Below are 15,104 nucleotides of genomic sequence, written 5' to 3' on the forward strand. Positions count from 1 at the left end.
TCTGTGAAATGGAAAGGCAAAGTGACATGTCAGGGTCCATACACATGGGTAAAAAGGCAGATTTATGCTATGTCCTACAGTAGTATGAGATGTGGGAAGCAGTGCCATCCTCTTACCTGTGTCTTACTAGAAGTATTGCATGATGATGTTGTTTTGGTTGTCTATATCTTCTTCTTCTGCCTCCTCTTCTTCACTGTCCACAGGCTCCACAGCTGCCACTAGACCTGCATCAGGCCCATCCTCCTGCAGAAAAGGCACCTGGCATCGCAAAGACAGGTTGTGCAACATACAGCATGCCACAATTATCTGGCACACCTTCTTTGGTGAGTAGTATAGGGATCCACCTGTCAGATGGAGGCACCGGAATATGGCCTTCAGGAGGCTGAAGGTGCGCTCTATTCTCCTCCTAGTTCACCCATGTACCTCATTGTAGTGTTCCTTTGCCCTTGTCCTGTGATTCCTCACTGGGGTCAGTAGCCATGACAGGTTGCGGTCATCTGAGTCACCTGCAGATATCGAGGGACAACTGTTAGACATCCTCCAAACATTAGGGAATCTCCCATACCCAGACACCTAGTTAAACTGTGTGGGGACCTTGGGTTCACCTATTACCCACACACGGTGCCTCTGGAGTTGCCCCATCACATAAGGGATGCTGCTATTCCTCAAAATGTAAGCATCATGCACAGAGCCTGGATACTTGGCATTCACATGGGAGATGTACTGGTCTGCCAAACACACCATCTGCACATTCATTGAATGGCAGCTTTTCTGGTTTCTGTACACCTGTTCATTCCTGCGGGGGGGGACAAATGCCATATGTGTACCATCATTGGCACCAATGATATTGGGGATATGTCCCAGGGCATAAAAGTCACCTTTCACTGTGGGCAAATCCTCCACCTGAGGGAAAACGATGTAGCTGCGCATGTGTTTCAGCAGGGCAGATAACACTCTGGACAACACGTTAGAGAATATTGGCTGTGACATCCCTGATGCCATGGCCACTGTTGTTTGAAAAGACCCACTTGCCAGGAAATGGAGCACTGACAGGACCTGCACTAGAGGGGGTACTCCTGTGGGATGATGGATAGCTGACATCAGGTCTGGCTCCAACTGGGCACACAGTTCCTGGATTGTTGCAAGATCAAGTCTGTAAGTGATAATGATGTGTCTGTCTTCCATTGTCGACAGGTCCACCAGGGTTCTGTACACCGGAGGATGCCGCCATCTCATCACCTGCCCCAGCGGACGTGCCCTATGGAGGGGAAGGGTGAGCAGAGGGTTATACACCACATAGTTTTCACAAGGCTGTTTAGCACAATCGTAAAATTATCTCTATGTGCCTTTGTCTGTACCTATTCCTGGCCTAAATAGATGTGACGCAGTTAGTTGGCCTGCCATGTGACCCACTGAAATGGCGGCTGCCTGACCTGTAAGGAGGGACAAGGGGAAATGAGGTAACTGCGCTGGCGTTGTGCAGCGTTGCGGTAGGCTGTCAAAGACCGCTGCGCATTTCATCATTGGTTATCATTGGGCACTATGGGTTCCAGAAGCCAATGATGATGTACGCCGGCGGTGACGGTACGCACCGCCGCAGACGTGACCGCCATTTTCTATCTGTTCCCTCACTTGATACCTGACCTTCAACAGGAGAGGACCTACACTGCAAGTGCTGCTTTGACCTGAATCTGGAAGCGACAATGGCTACAGTGTCTAGGGAAGGGCCCCTGCCTTCACATGCGGAGGAGTTGGAGAAACTGGTAGATGGGATCCTCCCCCGGTACACGCTACTGTACCGTCCTCCAGACAAACAGGTGAGTGAACCATGTGCATGGTGGATGGGACATGATTGTATGGAGTGTCGTGGATGAAGGGGGGGGGGGTCAAGCCAGCATGTGAGTATGGTGAGTGTATGTTTTTCTGGGACAGGTTGGGAGGATTGTGGCCAATGTGTGAGAAGAACTGTACGGGAGAGAAACATCCTTTTTTACTTCACTATTCCACTAGGTCAGCGCCCACCAGAAGAAGGGTATTTGGCGTGCCATCGCCAAGGGAGTGCGGACCCTGGGGGTCTACCATAGACGGAGCACCCACTGCCGGAACAGCGCCGCTGGAGCAAGAAGACTGCGGAGACCCAGCTGGGGATGGCCTCCCAACGTGGAAGGGGTGCCTGTTGCACCATGAACCCCCTGATGTACCGGATCCTGGCAGTGGCATATCCTGAGTTGGATGGGCATCACCGCAGCCACAAGGGGGTGAGTACACTCTCATTCAGCTGACTCTGCATGCTTGATGAGGTGTCTGGGTGGGGGAGGTGGGCTGTGGGTTCCCCTAGGCCAGGCCAGACGCGCAAAGGTAGATCCATTGATTTGCAGGCTCATTCCCACTCCAACCCCAAAGGTGGTATTTGCCCTCTACACCTAGTCAGGCTCCCTTGGGTTCCAGCTGTGCATGAAATGGGTCTAGACAGAGTACCCCTTGGGCATGTGCTTTTCCCCTGCACTGTTAGTGCATGGCTTAGTGCATAGGGCTGCTCCCTGTGTGCTGTGTCTGCCAACGGTAGTGGTGTTGCAGACATTGACCATGTGTCTCCTCTGTCTTCCCCCTCCCTTTTTGTTTTGTCACCCTGTCCTTATGTGCATTAGCATAATCTGGCGGAGAAGCATTGGCACAGAGCAGGTGGGAGCCGCAACCCACATAGCCCTGGAGGGTGAAGTAACGGAGTCAGAAGGCACCAGTGGGATGGAGGGCGAGGGAAGCTCCACGACGGGGACGGGAGCAGACACCAGCAACAGCGACTCCTCCTCTGATGGGAGTTTCCTTGCTACCTCTGTGCCCACAACAACAACAGGTATAGCCGCCACCCCCTCTACCAGCACTGCCCTCCCAGCAGCCCCTCATCAAGTTTCCCGTGCCCGCGCACCCGGGAGGGTGGGCATCTCCTTCGCCCCAGGCACCTCAGGCCCTGCCCCCGTCAGCCCTGCTGCCCTCAGTGAGGAGGCTATTGACCTCCTGAGATCCCTCACTGTTGGGCAATCAACCATTTTGAATGCCATCCAGGGTGTTGAGAGGCATTTGCAGCAAACAAATGCATACCTGGAGGGCATTCATCCTGGCGTGGCGGCCCAACAGAGAGCATTTCAGGCTCTGGCCTCAGCACTGATGGCAGCCATTGTCCCTGTGTCCAGCCTCCCCCCTCCAACTTCCTCTACCCAGACCCAATCCCCTGTGCCTCAGCCTATCCCAAGCACACCATCAGACCAGCATGCACACTCATCAACACACAAAAGTGGACATGGCAAACATAAGCACCACACATCCCACATGCACTCACACAAGCCCCATCCCCATGCAGACACACCAACATCCACTGCCTCCACTGTGTCTCCCTCCTCCACGTCCTCCTCCTACCTCCCTGTCTCGTCTCCCCTCACACCTGCATACACTACATCTTCATCCACTACCTCCAGCACGCCCATCACCACACACCGCTCACGTGCAATCACCACCCCCACTACCATTCACACATCCCCTGTGTCCTCTCCCAGTGTGTCTGTGAGCCCTCCTCCCAAACTACACAAACGCAGGCACACACTCACCCAACAGCCATCCACCTCACAACAGCCTCCGGCCCATGCACCTTCACCCAAATTCAGCAGATGTACACCTTCTACAACCACTACCTCTACTCCACTCCCAAACCCCCTCCATATTCCTGTCCCAATGTGTCTAAGAAACTCTTCCTGGCTAACATTGACCTCCCCCCCCGTCTTCCCCTAGGGCCAGGATGTTCAGGTCCCAGCCCAGCACCTCAGCCACCTAATCCTCCAGCACTGTTGTGTCAGCAAGTCCGGTCACATCGCGGGTGGCACCCATCAGGGCTGCCAGTGTGCCACCTAGCAAGGCCAAGGATCAGCCCATTCCGCCACATGCCAAGGTGAAGAAGGTGCCCACATGCCGGAGGGAGAAGCCGCACCAACCACCCAGCACGGGCTCCTCCAAGCCAAAAGGGGACAGTGCCAAGGGACCAGCAGCGACATCAACGGTGGGGAAGGGACACAAGGCAAAGGGGACCAGAGTCACCCCTTCTGGCAACCAGAACAGCAACCTGTACGGCGGTGGACACCGCCACCTGTACAGCCACCTCAACGGCCATCTGCACGTCTGCTGCCTCAGCAACTGTCCCTAGCATCAGTGGGCAGCTGTCTGAGGCTGCAGGAGACATCCTTCTGTGTCCCTCCACAGGTTCTGACACATTCACCACCACCAGCAACTCTGCCACAGAAACCCCCGCAACCACCGCCACCAGCCCCGCTACATGCTCAGACAGTGCCACCACAGCTGACATGGCTATTATCCCCAGTGGCCAGCCGTCCAAGGCTGCAGGAGACGTCCTGGACCCTGCACAGCGTACATGAGGCACAACACCCAGCACTGTTTGTACCTGCAGGTGGCAGGCGAAGTCGCAGCAGGGTGGAGTGTGTCTCTGCCTCCATGGAGTAACATGCTACCTGTTCCCAGGCTATCTCGTGGCACACATACCCAGGTGAGGGAATGGGACCTGCCACACTGCATGTGAAGCACTCTGGGCACAATGCCCCCTCCAGAACCAGTGGAGAAAAGCATCCACTCCCCCAGTCCTTGGCAGGATGTAGCACTCTGGGCACAATGCCCCTTCCAGAACCAGTGGAGAAAAGCATCCACTCCCCCAGTCCTTGGCAGGATGAAGCACTCTGGGCACAAAGCCCCCTCCAGGACCAGTGGAGGAAAGCATTCACTCCCCCAGTTCTTGGCAGGATGTAGCACTCTGGGCACAATGCCCCCTCCAGAACCAGTGGAGAAAAGCATCCACTCCCCCAGTCTTTGGCAGGATGAAGCACTCTGGGCACAATGCCCCCTGCAGAACCAGTGGAGAATGACATCCACTTGAGAAACTGTGGCTTTACACTCCCCAGGATAAAGCAGTGGGCAAACCACCCACTGGAGAGACTTGAAAGACTGTGGCTTTGCACTCCCCAGGACCAATCGGTGGACATGGAGCCCCCTCGTGGACCAGTGGCATTGTCCGTTCATCCGGCTGAGGTGCCTGTTTATTTTCGATCTGATGACCCAGCAGTATTCTCTCCGTTTCGAGTCAGGTATCATGTGCGGGCTTCGCCCATGCATTTTGGGACCATTGGTCCATGAACAATGATTTCATTACTATCTGGACTTGTGTACTTGGTGTACATATTTGTATATATTGATATTTAAATTTTGGCCTATCTGATTTTTCAGTGATTACACTCATTACAATCATTTCATTTTGTCCTTGCGTTCTTCCAGGGGGTGACGGGGTGTATATGTAATGTTGCTGCATGTATTTGTGTGTATGGTGTTGTGGGGGGGGTGAGGGTGTTGCGTGTGTGTGTGTCACTCTCTTTTCCTTCCTCCACTCCCCTGTGTGCTAGGTGTAGTACTCACTGTGGTCGTTGCTGGCATCTTTGCTGCTCCTGATACAAGAGGAGGTAAACCAACATGGGCAGGACCTGTAACTCGGGCTCCATGGCGTCCTGGTTCCTCGTTGGGTGTTGAAAGGTGAGTGGTTTCCGTTCCACAAACTGTTTCTGCTGTGCTTTTGATGGCATTGGTGTGCCCTGGAAAAGGTGGCGGATAGGCCTATTGTAATACAGTGGGCGGAACCTTGTCTTCCGCCTGGCTGTTGGCGGTTACCGCTGCGGTGTTTGTTTCTACCGCCGTGGCGGTAGGAGTGTTAATGTGGCTGTCTATGTTGGCAGTTTCCGCCATGGTCATGATCTCTAATTTTTTTTACCGCCGGCCTGTTGGCGGTATTACCGCTGCTTTAACACTGACCACCAGGATTTTAATGAGGGCCTATGTCTGTTTTGTGCCTGCCAAGAGCCTTAGTGGCCAGATGCCTCTTTACCTTGTTTCCTAGCCCATTAACATTGCAGATCAACAATGTCAATGACTGTGCTTGTGTGAAGGTGGCTGTGTGTCTTCCTCCCTTCCTGTAGGTCCAATCTCCATACATGCTTGGTTTGTAATTCCCAGTGTACCTTGGTGCTCCAATGTGATTAAAAAACATCCCCCAACCTACCTTACCATGCTGTGGCCCTGAACCTAACCACCCATCTGTTCCCCAAACAGTAACAACATAACAGTGTTCCTTGCTTTTGTCACTGGGACGCAACCTGAGGCCTTACATTTATGGCAGTCCATTGGCGTTCACCTTCTGCCTTTCGGTTTCTGCGTTCGAAGTAGACTTCGTCACCTCCTGCGACCAGCAGGGACCTGGGGCATGTTACTCTCTTACTATATATTGAAGTCTGTTGGTCCTACGAATAAGGGGCCGTGCACACCCCCTATCCCAAGTGTTCAGCCGTCTTGGGAGTGACCATTGACAGGCACGCGTCTTCTGTTTCCAGTTCTGTCCGATTCAAGCCACTGCCCTCCTCCTTCGAGATTAGCGCCCTCAGGGGGCGGAGCCAAGCGACGCGGAAGATGGCGGCTGACTTTTAAAGCTAGACAGAACGAGGACAAAGAAGGGGACCAAACATGCTTTTTTCCCCGTCAAATATCTTTAAAAAGCTAAAAATATCTAATCGGAACACCACCAGAAGCTATTGAAGCTGGAAACTTTGAATAAGACTCGCCTTATCGTCTACTTCGATCGAAGTCAGGATGAACAGCTTTTACTGCCGAGGAGTTTATTGACACTCCCTTGAAAAAAAAGTTAACGAAGTCGGAGCACCAAGACAAAACGGTATTTCTTTCTCTGAATTCTTCACTAATAAATACTGTTTGCCATCTGGATATCATCGGTTATACATTCCACGTTTACCCCATAATGCAAATAATTTTAAAATATACTGTGCACAGTTTACAATAGGGGGAAATGTGGACTTGAACAACGCTCCCTTAAAATCGAAAGTTACGAAAGGAAACTCAGATATGCAATGTAACTTTCCGATTCACTGCTTTTGGATAACACGATCAAGATGCACCAGAAATCGTCAAATAATTAAGAAACACACATTCTGAACTTTGTTTGTTGGGCAACACTACTTCCTGTTTTTAAAGGGGATAGAAACGGAGGAACAAAGGGAAAAGATATAATTCAAAGGTTATAGAAACAAAACAAATAACTTGGATTTCTAGGCTTAAAATTGTACTGCAGACTTTCTCTCTCACCCTGGAAGGTTGCTAAAATACTCTGACATTGAATACAAGTGCTCTTCTTAATACTAACTTCTGCAGATGACATCTACATTGGAGATTGCGTAAAGACTTCAGTTTTGTTTTTTTCCCTTTTTTCTTTTCTTTTTCTTCATTAGTTTCTCCTCCTGAGAAAAGGTGCACTGAGACTCCATTAATAATCAACAAAGTTGCTTGTTCAGTTTCTACAACTTAAATAATTCTACTGTAATGTAGTAAATTATAAAACCTATACGACGATTAAATTTTGCCAAATAAAATCCACTCCAGACTCGTTATCAACAAATGATATGTCGCATCTTTATTCAAACGTGACAAAAGGCGTTGCCCAAGCAACTTCGTATTTTTCCTCACAGCAGTAATACTCCATCAAATGCGTGGGTTTACACATCAAAAGTACAACTCATATTGAATTTACAAACTAAATCTGGAAAAATCCTGCTCTCTTTTCACATTGTAGGCACTACACAATGGGCTTTACCTTATCAAGGCAACTTTGATACCAATCATAACTAAGTTTCTGGAACGTAATAGCTACCATAGATGTCAGATCCAAAAGTTGTGCGTCAAATATCATATAGTGCAGCCTTACAATCCGTCCCAGAGATTGCAAACTCACAACATATTGGGGGTCATTCTGACCCCGGCGGGCGGTGGGAGCCGCCCGCCTGGAGGGAACCGCCAGAATACAGCTGCGCGGTCAAAAGACCGCCGCGGGTATTCTGGGTTTCCCACTGGGCTGGCGGGCGACCGCCAAAAGGCCGCCCGCCAGCCCAGTGGGAAACACCCCTCCATGAGGATGCCGGCTCCGAATGGAGCCGGCGGAGTGGAGGATGTGCGACGGGTGCAGTGGCACCCGTCGCGTATTTCAGTGTCTGCAAAGCAGACACTGAAATACAAAGTGGGGCCCTCTTACGGGGGCCCCTGCAGTGCCCATGCTATTGGCATGGGCACTGCAGGGGCCCCCAGGTGCCCCACGACACCCCACACCGCCATCCTGTTCCTGGCGGTCGGAACCGCCAGGAACAGGATGGCGGTGAGGGGGTTGGAATCCCCCATGGCGGCGCAGCAAGCTGCGCCGCCATGGGGGATTCCCAGGGCAGCAGAAAACCGGCGGGACACCGCCGGTTTTCCTGTGCTGACCGCGGCCAAACCGCCGCGGTCAGAATGCCCTGCGGGGCACCACCAGCCTGTTGGCGGTGCTCCCGCCAAACCCGGCCCCGGCGGTCCTTGACCGCCAGGGTCGGAATGACCCCCATAATGGCTGAATCTGTTGCATCATCTACAACGACGATGGATACTATCTTGAAAGAACTTCTAGCCATAAAATCGTCCATTTCCTCTTTAGAACACACAGGGGGTCATTCTGACCCTGGCGGTCGGTGATAAAGCGGCGGCCAACCCGCCAACAGGCCGGCGGTCAAAAAAATGCTATTCTGACCCTGGCGGGAACCGCCAACACAGCCCGCCGCATTAACACTCCGACCGCCACGGCGGAACAAACAAACAGCGCAGCGGTCACCGCCAACAGCCAGGCGGCAGACAATGTACCGCCCACCCTATCACGACCCACCAATCCGCCACCTTTTCCGGGGCGGGAGCACCGCCGATAAAAACACGGCGGAAACAGACTACGAACGGGAAAACGCTCACCTCCACATACTCCACGCGAGATTCCGGCAGTATGGAACCCGAGTTACAGGTCATCCCCGCACTCCTATACCTGCTCCTGTACCAGGAGCACGCCCGGTGGCGCGGAAGACATCGGTGAGTACTGCACCTACGACACAGGGGAGGGAAAAGATTACCGGCACACACCCACCCACCCACACCCACTACAACACACACATCAATGCATTCCCACAGATCACTGTCACAACCCACAAACCCCCCCCTCCGAAATAATGCAAAGACCAAAAGAAGAAATCTTAAACGGGGAGATATATTGAAAAATGGACAGCAGTAATCCAAATAAATAAATAAACTATGTACAAAATATATACATCTACTATATGTAGTCCAACCACTGTCCGTGGACCACAGGGGTCCCGAGCAAAGGGGCAAGGCCCAGTCCCACAACAAGAACTCCACGGAGAGAACACTGCAGGGGCATCAGAAAGAAAAAAGGACAGGCACCTCAGGGGGAAGGGAAGGGGGGGCACCTCAGCCACTTGAGTACACGACGCCAGATCCACGAGGGGACTCCATGACCACTGGCCCATCCTGGGGAGAGCAAAGCCACAGTCCATACAGTCCATACAGTGGGTGGCCTGCCCACTGGGCCATCCTGGGGAGTGCAAAGCCACAGTCCATACAGTCCATACAGTGGGTGGCCTGCCCACTGGGCCATCCTGGGGAGTGCAAAGCCACAGTCCATACAGTCCATACAGTGGGTGGCCTGCCCACTGGGCCATCCTGGGGAGAGCAAAGCCACAGTCCATACAGTCCATACAGTGGGTGGCCTGCCCACTGGGCCATCCTGGGGAGTGCAAAGCCACAGTCCATACAGTGAGTGGCCTGCCCACTGGGCCATCCTGGGGAGAGCAAAGCCACAGTCCATACAGTCCATACAGTGGGTGGCCTGCCCACTGGGCCATCCTGGGGAGAGCAAAGCCACAGTCCATACAGTCCATACAGTGGGTGGCCTGCCCATTGGGCCATCCTGGGGAGTGCAAAGCCACAGTCCATACAGTGGGTGGCCTGCCCACTGGGCCATCCTGGGGAGAGCAAAGCCACAGTCCATACAGTCCATACAGTGGGTGGCCTGCCCACTGGGCCATCCTGGGGAGAGCAAAGCCACAGTCCATACAGTCCATACAGTGGGTGGCCTGCCCACTGGGCCATCCTGGGGAGAGCAAAGCCACAGTCCATACAGTCCATACAGTGGGTGGCCTGCCCACTGGGCCATCCTGGGGAGAGCAAAGCCACAGTCCATACAGTCCATACAGTGGGTGGCCTGCCCACTGGGCCATCCTGGGGAGAGCAAAGCCACAGTCCATACAGTCCATACAGTGGGTGGCCTGCCCACTGGGCCATCCTGGGGAGTGCAAAGCCACAGTCCAAACAGTCCATAACAGACTCCACTGCCACTGGAGGAGGCATGTTGGCCAGAGGACATCCTGCAGCCCTGCCCGAGACAGATCCTGCCCTGCCACGTCTGCCAAAGGGCCAGCGGTTCTTGCCTGGAAGGGCCCAGTTCAGCGGTTCTTGCCTTGAAGGGCTCAGTTCAGCGGTTCTTGCCTTGAAGGGCCCAGTTCAGCGGTTCTTGCCTTGAAGGGCCCAGTTCAGCGGTTCTTGCGTTGAAGGGCCCAGTTCAGCGGTTCTGGCCTTGAAGGGCCCAGTTCAGCGGTTCTTGAGACGGCGGTCCCCAGCGGAGCGGTGCTGGAGACGGCGGGGCCCAGTTCAGCGGTTCTTGCCTGGAAGGGCCCAGTACAGCGGTTCTTGCCTTGAAGGGCCCAGTTCAGCGGTTCTTGCCTTGAAGGGCCCAGTTCAGCGGTTCTTGCCTTGAAGGGCCCAGTTCAGCGGTTCTTGCCTTGAAGGGCCCAGTTCAGCGGTTCTGGCCTTGAAGGGCCCAGTTCAGCGGTTCTTGAGACGGCGGTCCCCAGCGGAGCGGTGCTGGAGACGGCGGCCATTCTATGGCCAACTGCTCATTGCCTGGTGGTGCCCTCCTGGGCAGCGGGGATGGTGCTCCTTCAATGCCCACCTGGGCTTTGGGTGGTGGGGCCCTCCTGGCCAGCTGGGCTGGGTCCTCCCTGGGCAGCGGCTATGGGGGTGGTGGGCTCTCCCTGGGCAGCTGTGACGGTTCCTCCCTGGGCAGCGGCTATGGGGGTTGTGGGCTCCTCCTGGGCAGCTGTGACGGTTCCTCCCTGGGCAGCGGCTATGGGGGTTGTGGGCTCCTCCTGGGCAGCTGTGACGGTTCCTCCCTGGGCAGCGGCTATGGGGGTGGTGGGCTCCTCCTGGGCAGCTGTGACGGTTCCTCCCTGGGCAGCGGCTATGGGGGTGGTGGGCTCTCCCTGGGCAGCTGTGACGGTTCCTCCCTGGGCAGCGGCTATGGGGGTTGTGGGCTCCTCCTGGGCAGCTGTGACGGGTCCTCCATGGGCAGCAGGCCTGCTGCCTGACTTCTCCGCCTTGCTGCCCTTGCCCTCCTTAGTCGGGAGTCTGTGGCCCTTTCCTCCCTTTGGAGCTGTGGCTGTTGACGGTGGATGGCTAGTGTCCTGGTCGGATATAGAACCCGGGCTCCTGCGGCGGCCCTTCCGCCTTCTGCTCCTCTTCCCAGGGGGTGGGCTGCCTGTCCCCTTGCTGCTGGGCGAAGATCCAGACATGCGGGCTGGTGGGCTCCAATACCCCTGCACCCTTGTCAAGGGGGCTGCAGGGCTGGTGGTGGCTGAGGTGCACTTTTTACCCCGACGAGAAGGAGGGGGGGGGGCTCAGGGTCAGGAAAGAAGTTAGCAGTAGAGAGATAGATTTTCTTGGGACAATGGAGAGTGATAGGTACAGTGGGAATGGGAGTGGAGGGAGAGGATGTGGTTGTAGGTGAGTGACGTTTGCTGTCTTTGGGTGCAGGTGCAGGAGGGATAGGCTGTCGTGAGGTGGATGGCTGTTGGGTGGGTGGGTGGCTGCGTTTGTGTGGTGTGGAAGAGGGGGTGACAGACACAGTGGGAGAGGACACAGGGGACGTGTAAATGGCAGTGGGGGTGGTGACTGCACGTGTGCGGAGTGTTCTGGTGGGTGTGCTGGTGATGGAAACACTGGCTGATGGTGAGGTGAATGAAGGTGTGAGTGTAGACGTCACAGGGAGGGAGGAGGGAGACGAGGAGGTGGGGGTCACAGAGGTGGTAGTGACTGTTGGCATGTCTGCATCGGAATGTTGCTTGTGTGAATGTCTGCGTGATCTGTGGTGCTTATGTTTGGATGAGCTGCTCTTGGGTGTTGAGGTGTGTGCAGGCTGGTCTGATGGTGTGGGTGGGACAGGCAGAGGAACAGGAGACTGGGAGGAGGGAGTTAGTAGAGGGAGGCAGGAGACAGGGACAATGGCTGCCGTCAGTGCTGAGGCCAGAGCCTGGAACGATCGTTGATGGGCAGCCTGACCCGAATGAATGCCCTCCAGGTACGCATTGCTGCGATGAACCTCCCTCTCCACCCCCTGGATGGCATTCAAAAGGGTAGTCTGCCCAACAATGAGCGTTCGGAGGAGGTCAATGACCTCCTCACTGAGGGCAGCGGGGGTAACAGGGGTAGGGCCTGAGGTGCCTGGGGCGAAGGAGATGCCCGGCTTCCTGGCAGAGCGGGCACGGGGCGAACGCTGAGGGGCTGCTGGGAGGGCGGAGATGGTGCGCTGGGTGGCGGCTGTACCTGTAATGGCGGGGGGCACGGATGTTGCCCCCCCCGCAAGGGAGCTCCCTTCCGAGGACGTGTCCGTGTCGCTGCAGGGTCCAGTCGTCCCCGTTGTGGAGCTCCCCTCGCCCTCCATCTCACTGGTCCAGTCAGACTCTGTGGCATGGCCCTCCTGGGCCATGTGAGATGCAGCTCCCTCCTACCCCGATGCCACTTCTCCTCCGCCTGATGATGCTGATGCACACAAGCACAGAAAGACAAACAAAAAGGGGGGGGGGGGAAGAGAAATAAAGAGATTTTGAGTACATGGATCACCGGTACAGTTAGCGGACATGACAGACACAGATGCCCCCTGCACTAAGTTGCGCACTTGGGGTCCGCTACGCATTCCGTGGAACATGCCCTACACGCCTAGAGTTGACAAATGCACCCATGGATGACACGGCCCAGGGATGGCTGTACTGGCACACTACTGAGGGTGGTGGCTGGGGACACAGGGGCTTACGGGGGTGCCCAGCCTACAGATATCGCCCTGGCCTAGGGGGACCCACAGCCCTCCTCCCCCACCCAGACACCTCCACTGCGCGACAACAGAGTAGATTATGCTTGTACTCACCCCCTTGTGTCTGCTGTGCTGCCCTCACGCGCCCATCCAAATCAGGGTAGGCCACCGCCAGGATCCGGAACATCAGGGGGGTCAGTTGACGGCAGGCACCCCGCCTACGTTGGGAGGCCATCCCCAGCAGAGACTCGGCGGTCTTCTTGGTCCCGCGGCGGATGTCCTCCCACCTCTTGCGGCAGTGGGTGCCCCGTCGATGGTGGACCCCCAGGGTCCGGACTTCCTTGGCGATGGCACGCCAAATCCCGATCTTCTCATGGGCGCGGACCTATGTGACACGTACAGGGAGGGAGAAATACCACGTTCAAGTTTGTCTGCATTTTCGTTGCCAGTGGCCCAACGCCCCCCATCCCCGCCAGGGCCCCCGCCATGCCCCCCGCCAGGCCCAACATGCCCCCCATCCCCGCCATGCCCCCCGCCAGGCCCAACATGCCCCCCATCCCCGCCAGGCCCCCCGCCAGGCCCAACATGCCCCCCATCCCCGCCAGGCCCCCCGCCAGGCCCAACATGCCCCCCATCCCCGCCAGGCCCCCCGCCATGCCCCCCCGCCAGGCCCAACATGCCCCCCATCCCCGCCATGCCCCCCGCCAGGCCCAACATGCCCCCCATCCCCGCCAGGCCCCCCGCCAGGCCCAACATGCCCCCCATCCCCGCCATGCCCCCCGCCAGGCCCAACATGCCCCCCATCCCCGCCAGGACCCCCGCCATGCCCCCCGCCAGGCCCAACATGCCCCCCATCCCCGCCAGGCCCCCCGTCAGGCCCCCCGCCAGGCCCAACATGCCCCCCATCCCCGCCAGGCCCCCCGCCAGGCCCAACATGCCCCCCATCCCCGCCATGCCCCCCGCCAGGCCCAACATGACCCCCATCCCCGCCAGGCCCCCCGCCACGCCCCCCGCCAGGCCCAACATGCCCCCCATCCCCGCCAGGCCCCCCGCCATGCCCCCCGCCAGGCCCAACATGCCCCCCATCCCCGCCAGGCCCCCCGCCAGGCCCAACATGCCCCCCATCCCCACCAGGCCCCCCGCCATGCCCCCCGCCAGGCCCAACATGCCCCCCATCCCCGCCATGCCCCCCGCCAGGCCCAACATGCCCCCCATCCCCGCCATGCCCCCCGCCAGGCCCAACATGCCCCCCATCCCCGCCAGGCCCCCCGCCATGCCCCCCGCCAGGCCCAACATGCCCCCCATCCCCGCCAGGCCCCCCGCCATGCCCCCCGCCAGGCCCAACATGCCCCCCATCCCCGCCAGGCCCCCCGCCAGGCCCCCCGCCAGGCCCAACATGCCCCCCATCCCCACCAGGCCCCCCGCCATGCCCCCCGCCAGGCCCAACATGCCCCCCATCCCCGCCATGCCCCCCGCCAGGCCCAACATGCCCCCCATCCCCGCCAGGCCCCCCGCCAGGCCCCCCGCCAGGCCCAACATGCCCCCCATCCCCGCCAGGCCCCCTGCCATGGCCCCGCCAGGCCCAACATGCCCCCCATCCCCGCCATGCCCCCCGCCAGGCCCCCCGCCATGCCCAACATGCCCCCCCGCCAGGCCCCCAGGCCAGCCAGTGGCCCCAAATCCATATTGAATTAAACTCACTTGTTGGTCTGGAGGACCGTAGAGTAGCGCATACTGGGGGAGGACCCCATCCACAAGTTTCTCCAACTCTTCTCGAGTGAAGGCAGGGGCCCTTTCCCCAGTCGCAGCAGCCATTGTCCCTTCCAGACCGAGGTCACAGCAACACTTGCAGTATAGGTCCTCTCCTGTGAAAGTTCAAGTCGCGAGTGAATAAGTAGATAGAAAATGGCGGTCACGCCCGCGGCGGTGCGTACCGCGGGGGCGTACCGCCACCGCCGGCGCACTTCGCCATTGGCTCCTGATACCCATAGGCTTCAATGTTATCCAATGCGGCTTCGCGCCGCGGTCTTCGACCGCCTACCGCCAC

Source organism: Pleurodeles waltl, chromosome 6 (genome assembly GCF_031143425.1).
Source record: "Pleurodeles waltl isolate 20211129_DDA chromosome 6, aPleWal1.hap1.20221129, whole genome shotgun sequence".
Classification (NCBI taxonomy): domain Eukaryota; kingdom Metazoa; phylum Chordata; class Amphibia; order Caudata; family Salamandridae; genus Pleurodeles; species Pleurodeles waltl.